At 46.3% G+C, this 25,740-nt stretch overlaps 1 long non-coding RNA gene across 1 annotated transcript; it reads right to left on the bottom strand.

Moving 5' to 3' along the window:
- Nucleotides 1–24,269, bottom strand: LOC149859758 (uncharacterized). The gene is made up of 6 exons (XR_016443631.1): nt 24,213–24,269; nt 22,212–22,357; nt 19,041–19,147; nt 13,213–13,299; nt 3,549–6,001; nt 1–613 (listed from the first exon to the last, which is right to left on the bottom strand). It is a non-coding gene; the product is annotated as an uncharacterized LOC149859758 (long non-coding RNA).
- Between the last annotated feature and the right edge of the window lie 1,471 nt (nt 24,270–25,740).

The raw sequence follows: 25,740 nt of genomic DNA, 5'->3' as shown, positions 1-25,740 counted from the left end.
GGGGCATAACGCTGAGAGATCAGGGCTGGGAATGAGGCAGAAGGAACCAAGAAACCCAACTGTTTTAAAACAACTGTTTTATTATTCAGGCAGCACACTATACAGCCCCATGAAATTACTGGTTTCCACACAGACACTCTCTTTGTCACACACACACACACACACACACACACAGGTAGCAGGAGAGGAAAGGCTTGTGGAGGGATTGGAATCAAGGTGTGTGGGGATAGAGTCCAGGTCCTTTGCTTGGGGAAGGAAGGTGGGTGATAGCTACCTGTCCTGGGCTGCGATTTGATCCTTGCTGGCCAGTCGAGGTTTTGTCCAGCAAGGTGTTGTCCTGAGGGTGTCACTGGCAGGGCCTCTGGGTAGTTAGGTGGTGTGGTATAGTACTGGTCCAGATGGAGACGGCATCCCAAAGAGATCACACTCTACCACCCCTTTTAGAGGGGTGAGCTACTGTGTTTCCTATGGGAAGGACATGTCCAGGTATACATGCAGATCCAGATGTCCTCATTGTCTGATGGGACACAATGGTGGGGTGGCTGGTTTCTGTAGGGTCTTTGTCTTCCAAATGCTGGGTCTTGTCTCTGTCCCTGGGTGAGGTCGGTGGTTCCTGGGTGAGTCAATGCAAGGCAATGGTCCATTTGTTGAATTGATCATTAAGTAGAGGCCTGCTACCATTGTACCTCAAGCACGCTCATTCATTCCCATTCATCCAGGCACTAATTTACATGACCCTGGTTAGACAAGAGTCACAGTTACAACATACATACAATAGGTTATATTTGGGCAGAGGACACAAGATGGAGGCTTGACATACAAAATGGAAACTTAACATTACTTGACATTACAGACACCAGCCTAAATCATATAATGCAATATAAAACAGTAAAAATCAATACAAACCTAATAGAACACTATTTACAATATAAAAGGGGCTTGTTACTATAAGGGAGTATAAAAGCTTATCTTAGTTTACCTGGTACTACTTGTAGGGATAGAGAGGGCAGAGAGAAAGTCAGAAATGTTTGGGGAAGGGAATGCATTTTTAAGTTTAAAAAAAAAAAAAAAAAAAAAACCACCTGGGGTGGGGCGGGGGGTGCTACAAGTTTATCAAGAGAAATTGTGGAGCCCCCATCCTCAGAAGTTTAAGAGCAGGCTAGACAAATATTTGTCTGGAATGGTTTAAAAAGGCATGGCTATGCCTTGAGCAGGGGGTTGTGCTAGAAGGCCCTTTGAAATACCTTCTAGCTCTGTTTTTCTATGTTATTAAAATCATAGAAAATCAGGGTTGGAAAGGACCTCAGGAGGTTATCTAGTCCAGCCTCCTGCTCAAAGCAGGACTAGCCCCAACTAGACCATCCCAGCTAAAGCTTTGTCTAGCCAGTTCTTGAAAACCTCTGTAGCAGGGCTAGGTGTGCCTGCCACTTTAAGGCTCCTGGAGCTGGCAACCTCCAGGTGCCGATGAGGGCAGCCATTTTGGGCTCAGATCTGCCTATATAAACGGGACAGTTTGGCTGCTGAGGCAGGCAACAACGTTGCCTGGCCTAAGGGCTACCGAGTTTCCTCTGGAGGTAAAGGAGGAGCTGTAGGGGATGGTAGGAGGCTGCTGGTCCTGGGTACAACTGGAAACTACACCCTGCCGGGAGTGGGTGGCCTGGTGGGCTCCCAGTGGCGCAGGAGCCCCCAGGAAATACCAGGCCAGTGATCATCCCAGTGAAAAGTGAGTCGGGGTGCCTTAACAGGTAGTTGTGGGGGTGCAAGCCCCGAGGAGGAGAGCTGGAGGCCAGGTGTGGCCAAGGCTACCTGAGCCCTGTGGGGGTTTGAGATCCTGAGGACAAGAGTTGGGGCCAGGCATGGCTATGGCCACTTGAGCCCACCTGTGGAGGGGAGCACAGAGACCCTGAGTAAAGCGGGTATTATGAGCAGTATGGAGCCCCCAGTGTGAGGGGGGCAGCGTATGGAGCCCTGTGAAGGGAAAGTGGGCTCAGCCAGAGAGAGAGCCGAGTCCTGACCCCAGTAAGTCCTCCAATGTGGGGAGGCAGAGTTTGGGTCAAATGTAACACCAGTAGTAGTACCATCACCTGCTGCCCAGGGGGGAGTAAGAATCCCCTGTGAGACTCTGAGGCACCAGTCATGGTGTGAGGTACCCCAGCTCCCCCTGTATGTAAAGGAGGACCCAGAGAGGGGGACCCTGGGAAAAGAGTACGAGTCGTACATCAAGGCCTGCCAGAGCTTCCCCTGACTGGCCCAGGCAGGGGCCAGGACCAGGAGGGTCAGAAGGACAAGGAAGCACACCGAGAGGAATGCCCAAGAGCCAGGAGCCTGAGGTCCTGACTGGCCTGGAGGTGGGCTGGGGCTAGTTTGAGTCGAAGGTCCTAGTGAGAGGACAACACCCAAAGGGGAACTGGTGGCAGGAAGATATGTGGCCCAGTATGACAGCGGCAGAGTCCGCCTGAAGGGAGGAGCTCAGTTGGGGGGTCCTACATTTTGGATTCTGGGCCCCATCGTGGGGGACTGGTGTGTATGAGAACATTGATGTCATCAGTGAGGCTTGGGCTGTGGTGTAGGGGAGGAATGGAGCTGCAGATAGTGCCCTCTAGCAGCGGGGCAGAAAATAGTTTCATAGTTTCTAGGGTCAGAAGGGACCTGAGTAGATCATCTAGTCTGACCCCCTGCCACGGCAGAAAAGAGTACTGGGGTCAAACAACTCCAGCAAGGTGTTCAGCTAACCTCCTCTTAAAAACTTCCCCAACTATCCTCCTTAGCTTGTTGAAGTTTGCCCTCCTGAAATCTAGGGCTGCTGCCTTACTGCAGGCCTTTGCCACCTTGTGCTGGATGGTGAATTCCAGCAGGTGATGATCACTGTCGCCCAGGTGGTCGAGCACCCGCAGCCCCCTCACCAGGTCATCACCCGTGGCCAGCACTAGGTCCAATGAGGTGTCTCCCCTGGTGGGGCTGTGCACCTCCTGGGTTAGATGGAGGTCCTGCACTCTGGCCAAGAACCTATGTGAGCGTTCAGACCTGGCTGACTGTTCTTCCCGGCAGATGTCTGGGAAGTTCAGGTCCCCCATGACTACCACATCCTTAGCCTTCACTACCTCTGTGAGCTGACCCAAGAATTCCTGGTCAAGCTCTTCTCCCTGGTTGGGAGGTCTGTAGTAGACCCCCACCTTTCAGTCTCTTTCCCCTCGACTGCCTTGTACTCTAACCCAAAGCACTTCAGAGTGCCCTCCCTCTGACTCCTTACTAATTAACAAGGATGTGTATTCCTCCTTAATATAGGGTGCCATGCCCCCACCTCTCCTTCCTGTCCTGTCCCTCCTGTACAGCCTATATCCCTTGACATTCACCACCCAGTCATGCATTGAGTCCCACCATGTTTCAGTGATCCCCACTATGTCTGGGCTGGCATCAGCCAGCAGGAGGGTGAGTTCCTCCTGCTCGTTTCCCATGCTACAAGCGTTTGTGTAGAGGCATTTGAGGCCTCCTGTGGAAGTGTGTACTGACCCCCTAATCCCAGCATTGCCTTTGCCCCTGTCGCTTACCTGTTTATTCATTTTGCTCGATAGTCTAGGCTGGGCTGTAGTTGTGGGTGTTGCTTGGTCAGGCAGTCTGATGTTTCCTCCACCCTCAACTTCCCCTTCCCCTGATGAGCCTAGTTTAAAGCCCACTGGAGGAGGTCTGCCAACCTAGAAGAGAACACACGCTTACCTTTAGGGGAGAGGTGGAGCCCATCCCATCCAAGCATGTCTCTTGTCGTGATGTACCGGTCATGGCTGAGAAAGCCAAAGCCCACCTCGAAGCACCATTCCCATACCCGCCAGTTGGTCTCCACAATGCACGTTTCATGCCATCTGCCACGTCCACTCACTGGCAGGGTAGAAGAGAAAGCCACCTGTGTGCAGCCTCCCACCTAATTACATCTATTAATTAATCAATTAAGACCAAGGCATGGCAAGTGAGAAGGCAGGTGGTTAGCTCAAGAACAGGTGGGCAGGCAATGCGGAGATCAGCCCCGGTAGGTCCCTCTGTTACAACCTCCAAGGATGGAGATGCCACCACCTCTCTGGGAAACCTATTCTAGTGTTTTACTACCCTCATAGTGAAAAATTAACACGAGACATGAATCCACAATCCCTGGCTTAGGAGGCCAGTGCCTTATCCATTAGGCAATGTATCATTTTGCACCAAAAGTAGCCCATGCCAACCACTGAACAGGAAGGGAGGTACACACCAATGTCTCTAGTGACTGGTTTTCCTTAATATGAACATTAAGCAGTGTGCTCTTTCCCCCCTCCCATCTCCCTTTCAAATGCTTCATAATTAGAAAGAGTAACATAATGAAGGAGTGGGGGAGTTCAGGGTACCAGACATCCACTTAATGGGGGTATATGAACCACAGCAATCACCGCTGCCTCAGCCACCTAGAACACAGGTCCTGGTAATTATACTGCTGATTAGAAATGATAGGATGGTATTCTGTATAATATCAGATCCCCACCTTTATCATCCTTGCAGGACAGTCATTCATGCACAGGGATGTACTCGCCACATATCTGAGGTAACTGAGTCTGGAATCATGAAAAATCTGGCGGGGGGGCGGTCTGATTCTGGGAAAATTGTTTCTTTATGCTATTTTGAAATAAGCAATTCCTTGGGTGTGATAATAAGCCAAGTGACATTTCAATATTTGTGTGCTGTCCCCTAATCAAAGCCGACATCCTGAAGAGTGACAACCATGTGCATTTTTAAGAGACTGAAAAAAAATCTCCTTTGTAATTTAAACACTTTGATATAATGAAACAAATTGCTTCCCACGTGCCAATATTTGAAATTCTCATAAGTATTTGCTGAGTTGCTGTCCACATGTTACTGTTTTAATCATCCATAGTAATGATTTCCATACACCCAAAGCACTTAGAAAAATACAGACAAGACCTAAAGAGAGACTGATACAGTTATGCAAGAAGCAGCTTGTGAGAGTAAGCCCTAAACAAGAAATATGAACCGGAAGAAACTGGGTGCTATTAAGGCGAAGAAATAACCTCCGGTGCAGTTTGTGCCAGAGTCAGCTCCTCCCAGGCACAGCATCTACACTTGCACCTGGGACTGCAGCATTCTGAGTCAGGATGGAGTAGCCCCAGGCTGGCAGTAGGCTCAGGGGTAAGGCCCAAGCAGCAGTCAGGCAGCAGAGGGACTGGCTGAGGTACAAAAGTGCAGAAGTACAGGGCTAGGAGATGTCTCTTGTACCTCAGTACTTCTGCACTCTAGTATCTCAGCGCAGGGAAAATAAGTCTGCGGGATATGAGAGCCCCTTTGCCCCACCTCAAATTCTTCCCCATGCAGACCCTTCTAACCTCTCTCTAAGTACATGGAAGTGTGGTACAAATTTAAAATAGGTGACCTTGAAATAAACATAACTGTAGTCATTTGAATATAGTGTCCATATACTTACCTCATCCAGAATTGATACATTTTATCTTCTTTTTGTTACCTTATTTCTATATATATTTGGTAAAAATATATGTCTCTCTACATATAAGGCTATAAGATATCGATATCTCTACACTCTACCTATTATATCACAAAACCTTTAAACCTTCCCATTACAGAAATCCGCTTCCAGGATCAGGTACTCAAACATATTAGTCCAAAGCCAAAAGGCACATGATTTACTACATAATTCATTAGGCTGGGCCTCAGCAGAGTCAAGAGCATTTACAGCTCAGCAGGTACATATACTCCAGATACCCTCCACACAAAGGGTCCTTGTGCCAATTAGCTCCTACTCATGACTGGAACTGGGTGTTTTGGTCATGAGTGTTAGGATCCTCCAAAAATTTCTATGCAGATGATGCACAGGGCAACTTGGTCCAGCTCCACCTTCTGAAGGGTAGAGCCACACTCATCATGTGACAGGTTGAGAGAAGTGCCAACAGAAGAATTCTGGTTGAACTGTTTGGGACTCCTTGTGGTGATGCTTGCCAGATATTTAAAGCTGTAAAAGAAACAGGAATCATTGGAAATGGGAAAGAAAGACCAGCTCAGCTGTGCAAGTAAAGAGGAAGTTGAAATGTATGCAGAGTACTGGCTCACCCTGACTTGAAGAAAAGTAAGTGCTGAAGGGGACTGCACTCAGTGGGCACTACTATATATCTTATTCAGATGGAACCACCTGATGTAGACACATCAACCTTGAGGAAACAGACTACCACCACATGTCCAACTTTCTTTTAAACCAACTTCCTAATCTTCCCAGAAGAGATGCTGCTTATCTAAAAGGACACTGGAAATGTCCTTCACTTATTTTGCACTAAATTGTTAAAATTTTGTTAAGAATTTTGGGTGCTCTGGGGAGTTGATCCAACTCCCAAGGAACAAACTTCTATACATTTCCACAGGAAAGATTATGCCTTTCTGTTCCATTCTGTTTACTTCATAACAATTCTGTAAGAGACATAAACAAAATAGCCTTTCCCAATGATAAAGGAAAGCCAGAGACCACCAAGCTTCTTTAAAAGCTAGTCACCATGAGCAAGAGAACAGATTTCTCTTTTCAACATGTCAACTTATTTTTAAATAATATCAGTCTATTTTGTGAATGTTTTAAGAAAGAAAATTCTTAACAAATTAATTCCGCCCCCAACCCTTTTTAGATGATTTTAGTATTAATCTCACCAATACACTAGTGGTTTAAACCAGGCTTGTCCAACATATGGCCTGCGGGCTGCCAAGCCATTTTATCTGGCCTGAGTTGCCTGCTCCATGGTGGCAGCGGCAAGACAGCGGCAAGGCGAGGTGGGCAGGGCTGGCCTGCGGGCCCCAGCCAGCAGTGAGGGCTGCTTACCCCTGTGGGGCCGGCTCATCAGTGAGCTGGGTCCTGCTGCTGCTGGAGACAGCGTGTGCAGCTTGTTCCTTGTCTCTGCACCTTGCCCCAGTGCGTGGCCAGCTCTGCCCGCACGTGTGGTGGATGGAGGCCCCAAGGAGGCCACTTCTCATGTGCTGCTGGGGATGGGAGGAGGCCAGCTGGGTCTGCACTAGCCAGCAGAAGTTGCGGCGGAGCCATGCGCCACTCAGGATGGGACGAGTGTGCACCACACAATCCTGAGCGGCACACGGCTCCGCTGCCACTTCTGCTGGCCAGTGCAGACCTGGCCAGCCTTCTCCCATCCCCAGCAGTATGCAGCTGAAACCAGCTTCTCATGTGCTGCTGGGGATGGAAGGAGCCTGGCCAGGTCTGCACCAGCCAGCAGACGTGGCAGCGGAGCCATGTGCCGCTCGGGACAGGCCAAGCCTGCACCAGTCAGTCCCAAGAGGCACACAGATAGAAGATAAATGCATAATATGTTAATTGCTTAAATGAGTTGAGCAGATGGCTGGAAGTATTATTGGATTCAGGACCTTGCTCAGACAGGAGTCTTACCCATACTGCTTGCACTACTTCCATTTTGGTGTCCTACTATTATAATTCCTTGAGAATTTCAGTTTGCAGGGGATGTGGGACAGACAAACAATCAGAACCAAAAAAGCCAACAACCCACTAGCCTATGTTTGTAATCTTTCCCTCATTTCCCCACTGATAGGGACTGAAAGGAGAGAGGAAATATGACTAGCTCCACAGGGATCCCTCTAACTGAGCAGTCCAGGTGGAAAGGCAGAATGAAAAATACATACGAAGATTTCTTAGTCAAGATGTGGTAAAACTACACTGAATTCTAGCACTGGGCTGCAAACCACTGTGAAACCACATCTCGACAATCCTTTCACTGAACAAGCAGGTCTAACCTACTTTTTATTATTAGCAAAAAGAAGCAGAGAACATTCAGCTTTTCTACAGATTTTAAAAGACCACAGCCAAGTTATAATATTAATGTTATTTTTTCATAGTTGAGGTGCAGATGTTTTTAATATCCGAGCATTAACACTCTGCCTTAATGATTATAAAGGCCTAGACTCTTGCATCATGTTAAAAGGTCGTAAATTTAGAGTAATAAATCTTATCTAAAAACATTTAATTCAAAATGTTTGGTATTACTTAGAAATAACTGCTAAATTCCACAGTACTCATGTACTTCCAGAACGTTTTGCCAACCTCAAATTCCTCCCTACTAAGAGGAAAGGATATTATAACTTTTTATACAAGGAAAATGCTCCACCATATGGCTGAAGGGAATATTCAAAACATACTCGATAACATAGTTTGATTGCCATAGTAGCCTCTCCTTTTCTGCCTAAGAAACTGTGGTCAAAATAAACTCCAACCACAGTGAGATACTCAGTAGGGAAAGCAAAGATGCAGACTTTTCCTTTTGCTGTTAACTTTCTCAGAATAGATTTGCAGGCTTCAGGTGCAGAAAAGCACCACCTGCTGCAACAACATTTCAGGAAAGAAAGACATAAGGAAAAGCAGAGGGAGGGGACAGGACACTGAAAAAAAGCCAACCTTATAATACAGAAAGGAAGAGCACACACCAACTGCAGAGACTTCCTCAGGCTGAGGAAGGGTTTTTAAACCTGAAAAACTGCTAAAACTTTTTTCCAGCTATTTAAGTTGGTCTAATAAAAGATATCATATTCACACAAAGAACCTTGTCTACCTGTATAAAGCACAGACCTACAACCAGCTTTCAATTAGTCTCTGCTTCTTATCAGGTTTCTTCTTGAAAGGACTTTCCAACACTTGTCTGGTGTTCATTCTTCCCAGTTACCTGGGCAGCCCTAAGCCACTTGACCCTTAAAAGGCAACAAACCCTTTTACAGGACAGATTTTTGGCTGGTGCAAATCAGCACAGCTCTATTAGCTAGTTATGCCAGTTTACACCACCTTAGAATCCAGCTCATTTACTTCTGCCTCACCCGTCCCCTGCCACCACCCTTATCAGATCACTAAATATTAATTGTTGTTAAAATGTTTAACTAAACTCTGCTTTCTGTGACAACTGATCTGAAAAGGTGGTTGTTGGTAAAATAACACTCTAAAGCATTCTGTAAAGTGTCTTGGGGCCTCTGAAAATGGAGTGGAATAGTTTAGTTGAAGACAGTTAACTGATAAAAAGAGAAAATATTTTGCCACCCATGATAATTTATCAGGGATCACCTTCCTTCTATGGAATTTAAGCCACCTCTGAACCACATTCTAGTGCAACTGTCTACATCTTTACCCGGTTTGTTTAGACTGAGAACCAAAATAATTAGAGTCTTATTAAGCCCTGTATGATTTTTTAAAATCTTTTATAACAAAACCCCCTACCACATTTATACTGACGCTCTGTATTTTTATATTTGACGTGACAGGAATGATTTTCTCATGAAAATAACACCCTAACAATGCCTAAGATACCAGCAGTACATCTTCTGAACATAAACAGTAGATTGATGGATGAAAGAATATTATTTAGTGATTCATTCTTCTGCATTTACAGGAAAGTTTATAGATTCTACCATAGCCATATTGGAAATTTATATTGACACTGAATGAACAGTGACCATGAAGACAGCAAACAGGCCATTTCCTTAGTGAATTATTCCTGAGGGTTTGCTGAACAGCTAAACATTTTACGTTATGAGTGGCTGCAAATAAAACTGCTTATTAGTTGGCAAGATTAATATTTTCTATAGATTGTTGATTAATTGTTTAAATAGCTTTATTTGGAATCTCTGTCCTCAAAATAGCATTATAATTTCCAGAGGAGGCATAATTTTTAACTCAACTGGACAAACCTCTTAAAGCTCTAGAGAGAATATTTCTGGTATGACATGAGTGTGAGGAACAAGTGAGCTCTAACTATATATAGAGGAAGCACAAGCTCCATAACATTATTCCTTCAGAAGTGGACTGAAGACCTGGATTAATGGAGAGCAACTTCCATAAAATCCATATACCACAGATAATGGGTCATAGAGAAACAGGACTGGAAGGGACCTCCAGAGGCCATCTAATCTAACCCTCTATGTGAGGCAGGATCATCCTGACCCCAGCCATAATCTAAACTCTGCATAAAGCTACCATCAACCCTGACACAACAAAGACCTAACACGCTAACCAGCCACTGGTAAAGCAGTGAAACCACAGTAATCAGTGTTTTGTTTCTATAAAATGTTGTCAGTATATGCTCGAGAGGTCCCAGGTAGAGAATCACACCTCCTGTTACAGAGGAAGGCAAAACCCCCACCCATCCATATCAATCTGACTACGGGGCAAAATTCCTTAGTGACCCAAATATGGTGATCAGTCTGACCCTGAGCAGGCAGGGCAAGACCCTCTGGCTTTGCTCCTAAGCAGGAAAAATCAGCACCACAATTGAAGTCCCTAGCTTTGTCTGTAGCCAATACCCAATGCCTCTGGGTAATTTAAAAAACCCCTGACATGTAACATAAAAGGGAGGGAAGCAACCAGTAAAACCCAGAAACATGGGAAATACCTACAGTAGAAAAAATAGGCATAGCTATGCCTAGATCATGCCTATCCAGCGGCTGTCCAACCTCATGTTGAACTCCTCCAGTGATGGAGCATCCACAACTTTCCTAGGCAGTCTATTCCACTGTCTCACAGTTCTAACAATGAAGAAACTTTTCCAGATAGCCAATCTAAATCTACTTTGGAACTACAAGCCATTGGTCTACATCCTTCTCTCTGCAGCAAGAGAGAAAAGGTGCTTTCCCTCTCAGGTACTTGAAGGCTACCATCACGTCCCCTCTTAGCTGCCTTTTCTGCAAGCTGAACGTGCTCCCTCAGGCTCTTCTTGTATGACTTGCCTTTCAAGCCCTTTATCTTTGTTGCCTGCCTCTGGACCCTCTATAACATCTCACAAACTAATTATTGTCCCCAAAACACTCAAGAAAAGTCATATGTAGGACTGGGGAAAGCAATACCAGACATGAGGCATGTCTATAGGTGTTAGTAAGTCAAAACAATAAACTCCAGTGCTTATTGCACCGGAGTTTATTGCTTCCCAGATGCTGCGTTTACACATACAACTGGGAGTGCAGCACATTGAGCTGGGTCAAAGCAGCCGTAGTTGGAAGAGGGCCTTGGGGAGTCAGCCTGCAAGCCCAGGGCTGCTTCTGCCTGGCTCAACTGCTGCAGAGTATGGGACACATAGGTCCTCCAGTGCAGGGCTAGCCAGCAGACTTTCCCTGCATTGACGCACTCTTGTGCCCCAGCCAGCCACTCCAGTGTCTACACATGCATGGCTATGGAGTTAATTAGTTTACTCTAGCCTAATAGCACTGCATGTGTAGATGTGAGACATTTACTGCTGAGCTAATTACTTGAGAGTGGGTTGGGCAATCTTAGCTTTGTCTCTCCTCTGTACTTATCTGTCATGACTTGGATTGAGAAGAAAAGAGAGGAGATCAGAGCTCTTTGATGTTCAAAGATAAATAAATGCCACCCAGGTGTTAAGTGTTCACAGTGTTAGTTTATTTTCCAAAATAAAAAGGGTACAATAACAGAAATCTCACTAATTAACTCATTTGTGAGGGACAACTGTACTGCAGATAAGGGATCTCTGCACTAGATACCTTATAGAAACTTTGTGAATAGTCTCTGCCACTAATTGCCTCATTAGCGGGATACCTGCTCCAGGTCTATCATACTTCGCAGGCGTCTTGTGCTGGAAGCGGCCCCCTGCTGCTCCCCCACAGTTTGCCTCACCATTTTCAGCGTCGACTGTCCCAGTGGGGTCAGGGTTTGGGGTTAACTCCTACCACACATACCGTATCTGAGGCACACTATCCCTCTCTAAGATCGCGGTAGATCTGCCTCCCAGTGCCTTAGTATCTTCCCACACTCAGCAGTGCAGCTGGGATCCTTGGAGAGGTAATCTCCCTTGGAGCTGACTTGCCGAGTCTCCTGAAGTTCCGCACTCCCAGAGTCTTTCTAGATCCCAGGTTGACTCCTTGTATTCTCCCTGGAATCTCAGTAATTCCTAGTCCATCTTCTAGTGCCCAAAGGCAATCAGTCAATGCCCCACCACTGGCTTTATGCTGATTTTGGTGGGCTAATCACCAAGCCTGTCTTGGGTGTGTAATTTCCTCCACCTAGCAGAGTTCATTGTTGGGTCAGTCCTGCCCAACCTTGCCTAAGTAACAGGGCTCCTGCCTGAGTCCCTGTTACAACTCAACTACAGAAAACATCTCGTGTGGATGTGTGTCTGTACTATATGACAGTAATTCCCTTTTTGTATAGTGAAGATTCCAGCTTCATTCCCCTATGCATGTTCCCCCTCCTTCCCTTCTCTTTTGTTTTCAGTGCCATGTGCTTGTCTTAATATTTATTTCATAGCACTAACAACTTATTCCATTGTAACAAGCTATATTTTTCTGCCATTTCCCATAGGAAAATGTGATGATGTTTCTCTCTCATTATATAAACTTGATCTATTTCAAAATACCATTCAAGTTTTTCTGGGCAAAGGCTTATGCATCTTTAGTTGGAAGTTTCTTCACTTTTCCAAAATCCTTGCTATGATTCTCAGAATATTGTAGCAAATCATGTATTTATAGGACGGACATCAAATTCCATTCTAAATGTTTGATTAATCTTCCATGTTTATGATGGCAGATCTCGAAAACTGAGGGAGAAGCAGAGGTGGTTTAAGAGAAAATAAGTGGATTAGCCAAGTTTAACCTATTATTCCTATCCTGCTTCCTGAAAAAGCCTAATCTATAGACAAGTTAGAAAGATTAATTTAAAACTAACTTTGGAAATAATGAATTTCTGCTCTTGAGCTTCTGCAAATGTGTAGCTAACAGGAAATTGTTTGCCTTTCTTCTTCTTTTTTGTTTTACACATCTTTCAGCTAAATCAGAGCTGCAAATGCACATCCAGCACACAGGGACACTATGTAGATATGTGCTATTCCCTAGGGAACTTCAGACTCACAAATCCAATAGGGGAAGAAAGCAGAATTAGAATTTCCCTTTCCGATATTTTTATTTAGCAACAGGAAAAAGGTATAAGCTCAAATTCTTCCTGAAGGACTTGAATCTCCTGAGACCCGATTATCAAACCATTTGCAGTATTTTTCCCCCTTGAAGGATGCCGTCTATAATTCCTTGCTCTCTGTGCAACATTAATGGATCACATGGAATGCGAATACTCTTTCAGTGCAATTGAAACCATGGTACATCCATTTCATGTCACATATGCAAATCAGAATATCAGAAAGTACAGTAATGGCAGAGTGTTTGTAAGTAGTGTAGTACCTTAGGTGTGGATAAGATCACAGCTCAAGGCCCCCTCTCCTAGGCAGCTGAATTCACTAATTATTATAAGTCTTGTGATAAGTACACCTGAAAAAAATTTGATTAAATTATTTTCACATATTGGAAAATGTTGACATTGTTTAATGAAGGCTTAATTTGCAAGGCAAGAATCTACCTTTTCTGGAAGCACTTTGTTTTGTAAACTTATTTACCTAGTGGGAATTTCAAATAAAAAAAAAGGTATCCTGAAGAGCAAATTAAAAAAGAGAATGAACCAAGCAAATATTTCTGTTGCAAGAGGGACTCAATATTGCATTTGGGGATAGACTTAGAGGAGTGTTTAACAGTTATGTCACACTTAACCACCTATTACAATGTGTATATGCAAAAAAGAGTCCTCAAGAACCCTGCTTAGCCAACACCAAAACCTAAAGGCATCTAAACTTCACAGATATCCAAAATGTCACCAATAAATTTCCTCAGGCACAGAGAGGCCTGCTACTGAGCATGCCCAGAACTGTCTAAATCCTGACAGAGCCAAGGAAACTTTCAGAGCAGTCAAGATTCATGGACTAGGTATTCCCCAGCCTCTGATAGACATTCTCAAGTAAACCTTCACAGAAACACAGGCCAGCTGGGTTGTGGTGCCTACATTTTATCCAGTGGTTATAGCATAAGCCAGAAGGTGGGATGCCTAATATAGATTCCCTTCTTTCCCTTGAAGGATCTGCTTCTCTGCATTTCCAGGTAAGTGCTGTACCAGGCTATATAGTTTATACTAGGGTGAAGATCTCACACTCCATCTATTTGAAACTGTTATGCTTTTCTATCAGGGGCAGGCAATAATTTCACCTGGAACAAGTTTTGGCAAGCTGTCAAGGGCTGCAAGGTTAGCCCCATCCCCTGATAGGTGCCCTGCTCCTTTGCCACCATCTTGGAATCAGAAGTTTTGCCCCCTAATCCCTGAACTTTGCCACTGGAAGTGCTCCCCTTTGCCTCCAGAAGTAGTTCTTTTAGCAAGGGAGTTTGCCACCTTGGAACCAGAAAAAAAAATGATATCCTAAAAATCAAACATTTACTACAACATACATGTAGCAGGGCACTACTTGTAGAGCTGGGGTACTTGTAGAGGCAGGATAAGTACCCAGATGTTGGTTGCTAGGGCAATCGGAGGAAACTAGTGACCCACACCTGCCAGCAGTCAGCCGACCAGAAGGGGCAGGGCCTGGCTCCCATTTAAACACCAAGGCTGAGGTCAGGTGGGCAGTTCCCTGCTGGCAGCCAAGGGGGAAGGAGCTCTGCCCGAGTGAGGAAAGAAAAGAGGCCTAAATGCATGAGCAGCTTGATACAGGTGAGGGATGGAGCACCCTTGGGGTGGCTCGAGTGATGTTTTAGCTGAGTGGCATGGCATTATGTTATAGCCTAGGGGCTGGTGTTTTGTTTGCTGTTTTACTGGTGGCTTGGGTGAGGCTACAAGGGGATGGAGGAGGCCTCATAGGGAGTCCACAGCAGTGTGGGGACCTGAGTGCCAGAGAAGTCGCTGCATTGGGGGTGCACGGACCCTGAATGCCAGAGAAGTCGCTGCATTGGGGGTGCACGGACCCTGAATGCCAGAGAAGTCGCTGCATTGGGGGTGCACGGACCCTGAATGCCAGAGAAGTCACTGCATTGGGGGTGCATGGACCCTGAGCCCCAGAGAGGGGGCAGTGCGAGACAGGGCTGTGGAGAGCCCAAGCACCAGAGAGTGTGCAAGACCAAAGAACATCCATTACATCAGTGAGGCTTGGGGCATGGTAAAGGGGTGTTTGGAGCCACACATTGCCCATAAGACTGGGGTGCACAGAAGCACCCATTACAGAAATGGGGCCAGAGTACAGGAGGAAAACCGTGTCCAGGGAGACTAAGAGGCAGCCTCCCTATTATATATACTTGACATCAAAGACATGGCTGGCAAGAATTGAGGGCTCTTTGTAGACTAACCAGACATGGTAAGGGGTATCAGGGGAGATCACAGCAACCCCTAGGACACCCTCCTGTTACAATACATTAATTTGATTTTTAAAAATTATTTTTGTCCTGATTTACATGTTTGCATAGTGTACATAGAAGTCTAAGCATAATAGCTTAAAAAGAAGTCTTATTTTTGTATATGGGGGGCATGGAAGGGTGTGGAGGGGTATGTGGATTGTGTGGGGATGGATAGGTGTGGGTGTGGGGGGTGCGAATGCATGTGGGACACCCCCTACATAGTGCCTGGCACAGCAGGAGCCAGCCAGAAAGTCTCAGCCATGCTGCCAGAAGCTCCGTGTTACTGGAACCAGCCCAATCCAACTGGCACTACACAGTTCCCAGCTGTACGGCTGGGACCACATGGCACAGCAGGAGCCAGCTGGGAGCCACAGGGGCTGGGCTGGGTTGGCTTGGGCTGGCTCCTGCTGCATCCTGTGGTCCTGGCCACGCAGCCGGGAACCTTGTGGTGCCAGCTGGGCCGGGCTGCCTCCAGCTAAGCTAGTGATCCTCTCACCTCCCCTCTCTACTTATCTGAGTTTCCACTCTCAGATGGAGGGAGTGTGAGGGAACAGCCCCATAGTTACCAGACCAGAAGCCTCTGCTAGGCAGGGCCTTGCTGATGCCATCACTGGGTCCTCCTACAGCTGGCTACTCCTGATGCTGGCACCTCATCAGCTTTTAAACAGGCAGTCACCAGCAGGCAATAATTTTCTAAAGTTTTACAAGGTCCCCTTGAGCAGGACAGAATGGCCTGGCAGGCTGGATGCAGTCCATGGGCTGTATTGTGCCTGCCCCTGTTTTATGATGCAAGTTTTCATGGACAAAAACAAGAATATAACTATGGCCCAGTGGTTAAGTTCCAGTTTCAGTGAATATTCAAGTAAATGTGCCCTAACAGTTAGACTCTAGAGTTACATTCCTTCATATTCTTTCTAGTGTGATGGGTATTGAATTCCAAGCAAAAATGAAATGGTTTCAACAGAAGGAATTAAGGAAGTTCCAGATCATAACTTATTTCCCCATGGCTAGAACAGATGATCTGTAAAGTAGAAAATCCAGGTTCATTATGCTACCCAACACCTGATTGGACTGAGCTGGGTTCAATTCCATCACCAGCCAAGGGGATAAAATGAGGATGCCATCTTCTTCTTTCTCCAGCTGCATTTTTGAAGGAAAGAAGTGGCTTAAGCACCTACATTCAGGGGACAACCGGGAGGGTTCATGGCTTTGAATCCTGAGTGGAGGGATCTAGGTGTGTGTTCCTATGAGTGATGGGGCTAAGTCACATTCTTGTCCCAAGCATTTTCCATTGACTAGCTTGAAGAGGTCCCTACCTGAAGTTCTGGCTTTTAAATATCACATTCTTATGTACCCTGTTCTCCCCAGTGCAATATGCATGATGAATGCAGAACTGAGGAGTCCCATAGGCAGCAGGAAACCTAAAAGTTAGGCATTGAAACACTGGATGCTGCAGCACCCAAGTCTTTTTGTGGATCTCACCTTTAAAGTATACAAATGACTTTCACTTATCAGCCAAAACTGATCATCTGAGTACTAGTAACTGCAATTCTCTGATCACACTGTTTGCTGGAGAATCACACCAGAGAACTTTAAAGAAAAAAAAAATCAAAATAAGAATAAACAAGAAACAGAAGTCCCTTTTTTCTGGGGTACCTTCATCTGCAATGCAGTTTTTCTAAGATAGAAACAAGAACAACAGTGCCCTCCAACTGCGGAAGTGCACTGAAGCAGCTGAACACAAGAAGAGTTTACTCCATTTATCCTTCTGAATGACAATAAGACATATTGAATGGGATTGCATAAAACAGAGCTCTATGATATTATATTCTAATTCCCAGTCTGCTTTGAACCTATTAAAGAAAAAAAAAATTTTCATTCCCATCTCAGCTCACTTCTACAGAGACTCACTTTCATGGAAGTTTTTCCTTTTGAAAATAATTTCTCCATTTGCAGACACAGATACTTTGATGGGGAACATGGGATTTTTCTTTGAGCGAAGTGAAATTTACTGTTTCTCTATTGTCACTCAGAATAAATCTTTTTTGACTAAAAAGGTCAAACTTTACAGCTTTCTTGTGAAACCAGGATCATTTCTAAAAAGTTCAGATTGTGGGAATTTCAACTGGAGGTTTTCCTGGGTTACTGTAATTTTTTTTCTGCACCTCTTATTTAAATCCCTGAACATCTGCAGTGTATTCTTGAACTGCACACTGCATTGTGTAGACACATAATAGAGCGAATCTGCTGAAGAGATAACACATGTGGCTCATAAAGGATGCAACTCCAATTATGGTGTGTGGATAGCATTGTGTTACAAATGCAGACAGACAGCTAAAGCTAATCCACCCATTATATTTTTAGTTCACTTCCCCAAATCTGCATATTTTTAGCTTTCCGCTCAAAGTACAATAACATCTCTTCCTTGGCCTTCCACACCACCCCCAACTCCAAACACACACACACTTCCCCAGAAAAGAAATTTATTTCCTTAGAAATATTGGTGGTTTTTTGGAAGGGTACTGAATATCCTGGAAAATAACTTTCTTCTGTTTGGCTAAAGAGATTCAGGACAGTTCCAAGGCATTCGCTAAAGTTTGTTAGTGCTAACTACATCTTTAACAATGTTACAATCTGATCTGTATTAGATTTGAGAGAGGAAAAAGCAGTTTAGATTTGGCTTAAAAAGCAGAATTTCACCATAATAATGTAAGGCTTATTCTTGCTCCCATGTAAACAGCAACAGCAAGCATTTTCGTATTCCAAAAATAATGTTTTCATTGGCTAGAGTCTGAATGCTTCTAGAACTAAGTCCTTGAACAATCCAGCTTAAGGATGAATGCTCATTACCTCCGACATATATTGAAATGCATTCCCTGGTGTCATGTGCCGAATTCCAGAAAGACCATTATAAAGTCACAAGGTACATGTACTTGTGTATTACTGTTCAGACCCCCAAGGAAGTATTCTGACACATTCATGTCTGCACAAAAATATCTTCAGAAGGTCACATTTTGCTCCTTCCTACTCATCATAAACTTACTAAATAGGCTGAAATGCAGATATATTTTTCCCAGGCAAAACAGAGACAACTTGGTCCTAAGCAAGTTTATAATAAGAGCTGGTTGACTATGTTGCACTTTCCTGCAGCCACTTGGGCTTCCTAACGTTGTCCACCTCTGCCTGGCTTCTCAGACAGCTAGTAATAAAGACCTGAATTTAACTCTAACCCGTATGTGGAATGCCTATGAATGCCAGACACATTGAACAACACATATGAATGAGAGTGGATCTCCTCAAATAAAAACCACTTGAATTATTTCTGTTTAAAATCCCAAATATTTCTGAAAGTGTATCTAAAACATGTTCAGCAAATGAGTACACTTCACTTGTCATACCTGCTTCAGCAGAGAAAAGCTCCGAGAATGAAGCAGCACTCCTAAGTCTCTCCATGCATATCCCACTTAGCAACTTCTGGGTTAATAACTCAGGTAAGCATCCCTCCTGAACCTTGGATACACAGGCCAAGGGAGAACAAATACTCCTGGGACAGTGTTCCCTTTCCTTCCCTGGTCTCTACAAGGAGGAGCAAAATATTTTCCCTTGTCCAAGATGTACACAAGGAAGAAAAAGAAAATCTGCTCACTTCTGAAAATAAAGAAATACCAACTCCCTTCCTTACTACTAAGACAACCAAAGCCTTCAGGTATGAAAACAAAAACACACTACATGCCCCACTGCTTCCTTTTTGTGTTAAAGGATACAAGATGGGATGTAAAAACAAACAAACAAACACTCACCCAGGAGCTGCAAGATGAGGCTTAGTGATCTGGCTTACACCAGAAGGCTACTTCTGTTCTGCAGTGCATCATTACCCACAAAGCAAATCCGAAGGAGATCATCTCAACTATAGAGGAACCCAAGACAATAGGAACAAAATTGGTCCTGTAAGTTCTTTCTGCAGGATGAATGATCTGACTCGATGCCAGACATCCACAGCTTGTGAAGCAGCAGTACAGAGGCTTTCCTGAAAAGAGGCAAGTCTCATTCAAAGAGGGGTTAGGAAGACTGGACACGTTAAGGCAAGTCAGGAAACCAGCTCTATGTGAGATTTTCCTTAGGATATTTGAAAGTTCAGGAACAAGGAGACTTAGGCTCTCTTTTAGAAAGGCCTGCAGTGGTCTAAAACATGGGTCAGTAACCTACAGTCCATGGGCTGCTTATGACCCATGAATAGGTTATCTGGTTTGCCAAGCAAGCCAGAAAAATACAGTTTTGTCACCAGACCTTTTGTGTCCTACTGCTAGCAAATTTCTCACTAGAATGTGCCATCTAGTGGTGGATCTACAGTAGCCATCTCTGTCCTGCCTTAGAACTGAGCTGTTTTAATTCATCCCACTGTTAGTGAAAGGGTGCTGACCCTAGGCATAGAAACAAAAGAAGTGGTTTTTTTATGCTCAGCTCTTTCACAGATTCTTTGGGTTATTATTTAAAATACAGTACATTTTTCTCCCTAATCCCTTTCAAGGTGCAAGTTTCTTTTGGGCCCCAGTAAAGCAAGTAAGGCTGTGCGAGGCTTCAAACCGTGCTTTGGATCTGGAGAAGCTTTGGACACTGCAGCATCCAAAGCAGCGTGTCTGGATTGAAGCGCTGGTTTCATAAGCTTTCCAAAGTGATTTGGAGCTTCTGAACCTCTTCGGAAGAGCTTCAGAGCCACTTTGGAGATCTGGCCATAGGGTATAATGGGGAATCAATGAAATATCCATAACTTTGGGGATTTTTTGTCTGATTTGGATTAAACTTGCTGGGTGGTAGCATCTGCTGAGAGCATGAAGCCTGCCAAGTTTCAAAAAGATCAGTGCAGTGGTTTGGGGGGGGAATGTCACCCCAAATTCTTGAAAGCAAAACTCATGTCACATGTATGTGTTATATCAAAGGGAGGGTGAAAACTGCAGAGATAGTGGCCCTTGTTGAGGCCACAAATCCTGCCAAGTTTCAAGAAGTTCAGTGCAGGGGTTTCAGAGGGAACTGCACCTCAAGCTGCTGACAGGCAATACTCATGACGTAGATGACCCTGTGTGTGTTAAGATGCAGCAGACTGAAAACTGCAGGTGTGGTGGCCCCTGCTGAGACCATGAACCCTGCCAGCTGTTAAGGAGATTGGTGCAGAGGGGTTCTGGGGCTCTACACCCCTAGCAGCTGACAGACAAAACTTGTGACATGGACACAATCAGTTGCACAAGGGCCCATCTTCAGGCAGTTGATTGTCTGTATTGATTATTTCCTCTCCTTAGTCTGTGGTTTTGTAGATGTTAATCCTTGCTTGTTAACTCATTATGTGATAGCTAGGCAATGTGTATTGAGCTGGTCCCTCAGTGAATCATGATTAACTGGTAACACAGTAGCTTAGCAGCCAGGCCTGCAGTAGTTTTCCCCCCCCCTCCCATGCCCCAAGACAGACACAGTTGCACAGGCACCCATGTCATGAGTTTTGCCTGTCAGTAGCTAGAGGTGCAGAGCCCCAGAACCCAGAAGCCCTGCACCTATCTCCTTGAAAGCTGGCAGGCTTTGTGGCTGCAGCAGGGGCTACCATTCCTGCAGCCTTCACCCTGCTGTGCCTTAACACACACACACACACACACACACACGTCACGAGTTTTGCTTGTCCACAGCTTGAGGTGCAGTTCCCCCCAAACCCCTGCACCTCTCTCCTGGAAACTTGCCAGACACCTCCAAAGCCAGACAGAACTCTGGACCGTCAGCTCTGGGAGTCCCTCAAGGTGGGCCCCTGGCCCTTTTGACTGTTTTGGTCCTGGCCCCAGCATTGACCAGTCAAGGGTATTCTCTATCAGTCTTCTGCCACTAGTCCCCTCACTCTTGCCCCTGGGTCTGCCTTCTGGCCCTACTAGGGGTTAACCCACCCTGTTGTGGAAGCTGAGGTAACTCACACCATGACTGGTGTTCCAGGGTCTCACAGGGACTCTCACTCCCCCCCCACCCCAGGAGAAGCATGTCATTGTGCTCACTATAGATCTTGCTTTTGACCCACACTCGGCCTCCCAGTGGTGGAGGATTTACTGGGCTCAGGACTTGCCCCTCTCTCTCAGGCTGAGCCCCCTTTATATGGCCTCTGGCCTAAATTACAGCCTGAGGTGTCTAGAAACATACCTTGGCCTACTCCCCTTCATTCAGGGCTCCACACCACCCCCTTCACTCAGGGCTCCTCCTCTGCCTCCCTCATTTAGGGCTCCACATCAACCCCTCACTTGGGGCCATGGGGCTTCCCTTCCCAGTGGGCTCAGGTGCCCATAGCCATGCCTTCCCCCCGCAACTACCTTTCCTCAGGGTCTTGCACCCCCACAAGGCTCAGGTGGCTGCAGCCATGTCTGGCCCTCAATCTCCCTCCTCTGGGGTGCAAGACCCCAAGGAGTCAGGTGGCTGCAGCCATTCCTGGCCCCCACTACCTCTGATTTTATACAAACCCACCTGAAGTTAAGGGCTAGGGTTAAAGTGCCCCTTCTCACCTTTCACTGGGGTGATCACTGGCCTGGCATTTCCTGGGGGCATCCACACCACTGAGAGCCCCACCAGGCCACCCAACAGTTTTAGTTCATGCCCAGGACCAGGAGGCTCCTAGCCATCCTCTACAGCCCCTCCCTTACCTTCAGAATGTTCCATGAAGTCTTCCAGCCAGTTGACATTGCTGCCTGACCTGCCAGTAGCAAAAATGCTCTGCTTATATAGACAGCCCTGAATCTAAAATGGCTGCCACAATCAGGCACCTGCTGGCTGCTTGGCTTAGATCTTAAAGCGGCAGGCACCAACAGTGCCCTGCCACAGATCCCTGGTATCCGAAGCAGCCAGATCCAAAGCTGGATTGAATAGCTGCCTACTCGCACAGGCCTAACAGTGAGTCAGAAGCTCTAGCCTGGGGCATAATTAGGCATCACACCGAGGGTTTGGTTACAAACCTGTTTCTCTGTTCTGGATCCTTTCCAGTCTGTTCATATTCTTCTTGAAGTGTGGGACCCAAAACTGGACATAGTACTTGAGGTGAGGCCACACCAGTCCTCAATGCAGTGGAAGAATCACTTTCCTTGATTTGTCACTGACACTTCTGTTAATATACCCCAGTATACTGTTAGCCTTTTTTGCAACACAAATACTCTGTTGGCTCATATTCAGCTTATGGTCTACTGTAACCCCCAGGTCCTTTTCCACAGGACTGCAGCTTAGCTACTCATTCTCTAATCTGTATTTGCATATGCAATTATTCTGTCCCAAGAGCAGGACTTCACACTTGTCTTTTATAGATATAGACATTAGAGCTAGAAGGGACCTTGGAAGATCGAGCCCAGCCCCCTGCCTGAAGGGCAGGAAGTCAGCTGGGGTCATAGGATCCCAGCAAGATAAACATCCAATTTACTCTTGAAGGCGTTCAATGTAGGCGCTTGAACCACCTCCAATGGCAGGCTGCTCCAGACCCTGGGGGCTTGGACAGTAAAGAAATTCTTCCTTATGTCCAGCCTGAAATGGTCTTACAGTAGTTTATAACCATTCGACCTCATCATCCCTTGGGGTGCTCTGGTGAACAAACATTCCCCCCCAGATACTGGTGGTCACCCCGATAAACTTATAGGTGGCCATCAGATCGCCCCGAGCCTGCGTTTTTCCAGGCTAAAGAGCCCCATGGCTCTCAGCCTGTCATTGTAAGGTGTTTTCCTGACCTCTGATCATGCACGTGGCTCTTCTCTGTACTCTCTTAAGCTTCTCTACATCCTTTTTGAGTTGTGGAGCCCAAAACTGGACGCAGTACTCCAGATGCGTCCTCACCAAGGCCAAGTACAAGGGGAGAATGACATCCCGGGATTTGCTTGAGAAGCATCTATGGATGCAAGCCAGCATTTTGCTCACTTTACTAGCTGCAGCATCACATTGAAGTCTCATGTTCATCTTGTGGTCAATGATGACCCCCAAGTCTTTCTTTCATAGTGCTAGCCAGTGTAGCACTGCTGATCCTATAAGGGTGCTGCCGGCTTTGCCTCAAAAAGGTGGAGAACCTTGCATTTATCGGTGTTAAACACCATCAGGTTCTCATCCACCCATTTGCTGAGCCTGTCCAGGTCAGCCTGGATCACCCGCCTGCCTTCAGGTGTGGATGCTTTGCTTTGTTGAATTTCATCTGGTTGATTGCACACCATTTTTCCAAAGTATCCAGGTCATTCTGGATCCTACCCCTACCCTTCACAGTGTTTGTGACTCCACCTAATTTAGTGTCATCCACAAAATTGTGAAACATGAAGCTTTGCACCAGATAGGAAAGAAGACAAAGGGTAAAATCATAGCCCTACTGAAGGTAATGGGAGCAATATTTTTGGTTTACAGGGACCAGAATTTCACACATAAAGATGTATCCCTTCAGCAGCTACAAAAAGAGGTTGTTTTCTAGATTGTGCTTCCAGAAAAGATGCAGGAACTGCATGTGGTGGGCCAATAGGGGGTGCTTTCCTGTGCTGAGTCACCCACCTCACTGTGCCCAACCACCTTCGAGGCTCTGAGTGCCTCACTGGGGGCACTTCACATCTGGTTGAGCCCTTTCCTGGAGCACACCCACTAGCCTGGGGTAAAAACTGCCACCACCCAGGGCTGGGCTTTATTCTGGCTCAGTGCACCCTGGGAAACACTGGCCTAATAGCCCTCAAGGGTACTTGACTCACTTCAAGCACTTGGGGGTGCTTCTCTCAGTCGGAAGCACAAGTAGTGGTCTCCTAGACCCATACCCAATAAGTCTCCCATGCTAGGTACAAAAGAGAACTTTATTGCTTACAAGGGGTAGGGTTGCAATAGGGTACAGGGTAGAGCAATATCAGAGAAATCCCATAGAGCAAACTGGTATGGCTGGGTAGCTTTTGATCACACATCTGAGTTACTGCAAGCTATATATCTAGTTAGATCTCAGGTAGCTTACTCACAAGTATCATCCAGAGGCAGGTGGAGATTCCCTCTGGAGGCAGGACAGTTCCTCGATCATGAGTTTTGAGAGAGAGAGCAAGTTTCAGATAGTCCAGCTTCCGCTTCCGCTCCCCCTCCCCCCATGGCTGCTGCCCCCTCCTCCTGGGCAGTCCTTAACTTATGACCTCATTTACCTGGTCCAATGGCAGCCAACACCTGTTGGCTATCAGCCAACCAATTTGAAATGCATCACTAGTTGCTCAGCCGAATGACAGTTCCTAGCTCCCCAGGGAGTCCAAGCATGTGATGCCAGTCACATAGGCAGAGGGAGCAGGTTTCCCCCCTCCCTCAGGAATGTATCCAGCTCAGGTTACCTAACGAGATAGGGTAAGGTGTGTACCCTCTGCAGGGCCCAGCTTAACCAAATTGTCACAGAGCAGAGTTTTTGGGGAGAAACAGAGTTGGCCTTCAGCAGGTGCTAGCTTGGATTTCAGTGATCAATAGTGGTCATCCTTCTCATTAGGGCTGTGCAAAGCTTTGGGTGCTGATTTGATTCGGAGGAGATTCAGCCCAATTTGGTGGCCAAATCTTGAAGTCTGAATCAAATCAGGGGACCAATTTAAAGGTCTAAATTGATTCAAAGCTCCCTGAATCTTTGGAAAAGAGCTGCAGCTGGACTCCATGCTGGTAAGTACTAAGGGCAGGGGAGAGGAGCTGGGGGAGGGGACCATGGGGGGGGGGGATCCCTGTTGGACCCCCTGACCCCTCCTGACCCCCCCAATGGCTGCCCCCACCCACCCCAGCTCAGTACTTTAAAAAAAAGGCACAGTGCTCACTGGGTGCTGCCAGGGAGGGGGCAATCCCCACTGCCCCACACTGTATGGAGGGCTCTGCCACAAGCCTCCCAACCCCCCCTGCTCTCTTGGCCCCCACCATGGGTTCCTCACCCAGGCAAGCTCCAGCCCTTGAAGAAAAAAAAACTGAGGGAAGCACCAGGACTCACCTCTCCTGCAGCAGCCCTGGGGCTTTGGGGGCTCATGAAGAGTCCCCCCCAGGTGGAGCAGGGTAGTAGGAGGCAGCAGGGATTTTCCCCCACTGGCAGGAACGGTGAATCTGGGTGGGGGTTATTTTGTTTTTTCTTAAAGGGCCAGAGCTGGCCCAGGTGGGGCACCTATGGGGGGGCTGGGGGAGTGAGGGTGGGGTCAGGGGGGTTCATGCAGAGCCCCCCACACAACATGGGGCAGTGGGAGGCAGCACTGAGTCAGAGCATTTTTTTTAACAAGTGGCAGGAGCTGGGACAAGTAGGGCAGCCTTTGTCAGGCTGGGAGAGTAGGCAGGGGATGGATGTGACCTGGCCGATTTGGCGATTCGGCAGCAGCCGGATCTCCAAATCAGATATGGCCAAATTGAATCACTGTCCCCAGAGTCGGCCAAATCTGAATCCAAAGCAAATGCTAGCTGCTTGACACAGGTCTACTTCTCATGCTCTGTATTTAGTATGTCTATTAATAACAGATAATCTTCTCATTTAAGAGGTTGGTACCTATT

Source organism: Crocodylus siamensis, chromosome 7 (genome assembly GCF_052110815.1).
Source record: "Crocodylus siamensis isolate JL-2025a chromosome 7, ASM5211081v1, whole genome shotgun sequence".
NCBI lineage: Eukaryota > Metazoa > Chordata > Crocodylia > Crocodylidae > Crocodylus > Crocodylus siamensis.
This window is presented reverse-complemented; position numbering and strand designations above follow the sequence as displayed.